This window comes from Alosa pseudoharengus, unplaced genomic scaffold (genome assembly GCF_046254945.1).
Source record: "Alosa pseudoharengus isolate Yale_2024_CS ecotype anadromous, Long Island Sound unplaced genomic scaffold, YU_APseudo_1.1 YU_APseudo_1.1_scf_19, whole genome shotgun sequence".
NCBI lineage: Eukaryota > Metazoa > Chordata > Actinopteri > Clupeiformes > Clupeidae > Alosa > Alosa pseudoharengus.
Window position 1 is genome coordinate 18513189 of NW_027468657.1, and position 1287 is coordinate 18514475.

General features: G+C 42.4%; 1 long non-coding RNA gene across 1 annotated transcript in view; it reads right to left on the bottom strand.

Annotated features, from left to right (window-relative positions):
- LOC143133112 (uncharacterized) overlaps positions 1–1040 on the bottom strand; it is a 3720-nt gene extending 2680 nt beyond the window's left edge. Inside the window, exons 1-2 of the long non-coding RNA XR_012988449.1 lie at positions 511–1040; positions 1–76 (exon numbers count right to left, since the gene is read on the bottom strand). The exon at positions 1–76 is cut by the window's left edge and continues 73 nt beyond it. This is a non-coding gene — a long non-coding RNA (uncharacterized LOC143133112). The remainder of the gene's footprint in view (positions 77–510) is intronic.
- Between the last annotated feature and the right edge of the window lie 247 nt (positions 1041–1287).

The window sequence follows — 1287 nt, forward strand, 5'->3', positions numbered from 1 at the left end:
AGTACTCAGTAGGGTCTCTGTATGAGGGTTCACTTTGAGAAATGTAGCTCAGGTACTCCAGTGCTTTACAGAAGGACTGAGAGAGGGATAACACACACACACACACACACACACACGCATAGATAGATAGATAGATAGATAGATAGATAGATAGATTAAATCCATCCATAAACATATCTGTTTGTGAGAAGTTATGACTAATGTAAACTATGTGAGATGACAGCTGTTATTTTTCAGTTTGTCTAAAAAATTAGGTAAACATTCAAATACAAAATGTAACTCCATTATTTACAGTTCATATGCAGGAAAATACAGTAGTCTACCTGGGACGTTGCACTTACTACTGCACTTACTACTGCACTTTACTACAGAAATGCAATATTATGGAGAGAGAAATGTAATTGTACTGGCTACACGAAGACCCTAAAATAATATGAAACTGGCCTGCAGCTGTACGTAATACTGTTAACCAATGCAAGGAATTTTAACATCTTTTATTGAAACACTCACACATATCACTGACATGTTCCTCCAAAGCACCTTCTGTCTTGGTTCAAGTCGCAAACAAGGTCTTTTTGATAGGGTGCAGTGGCGAACTTGTTCTAAACTTAATGGCTTCGCCACCAGCTTAATATATTTTCACTAAACTAACACGCGGAGCAGGCGGAACAATTATTTCTGGCAGGCGGACCGGAAGACTAGAGCAAAAGAGAGAACTTGTGTACCGAAGATGTACTTTCATTGGCTAACCGCCTAGCGTTAACCTCCCGACGCACCGCCGCGCCGCCTTCCCGAGATGCATAGCGGACGCGTTAACTACGCATTGCGCTCTCCATAGGAAATCAATGGGCTATGTGCTGCGCGGTGGCCTTTGCCGCGAATGCGTACCCAATGCGTCATGTTAAACGCCTGTGTGGGTTGCATTGTCCCTCTCGCACGATACAGGTGTACAGCAACTCCTCTAAGCTGGCATTAGATGGGCATGTCACATATTATTGACTTTTTTGGTTAGGCTTACCAAGCGCACATTTATATTTTAATTAAGATTATGGATCGATCATTTAAAATAAAAGCAAATTTCCCGCACTGTTACTGAAAGCGTCCGATATGTCGCTCTTAGAAAGGCCAAATCCGAATGCGTCCTGTGAAACGCATATGTGGGTTTTATTGAAGAAAGCCATGAGCGTCTCTCTCGCACGGTAAAGGTGTTGGAAACGGCCAATATACTCCTCTATGCGGGCAATAGATGGCACAGGCATGTCACCTGTTATTGTGGGTTTTTTTTTG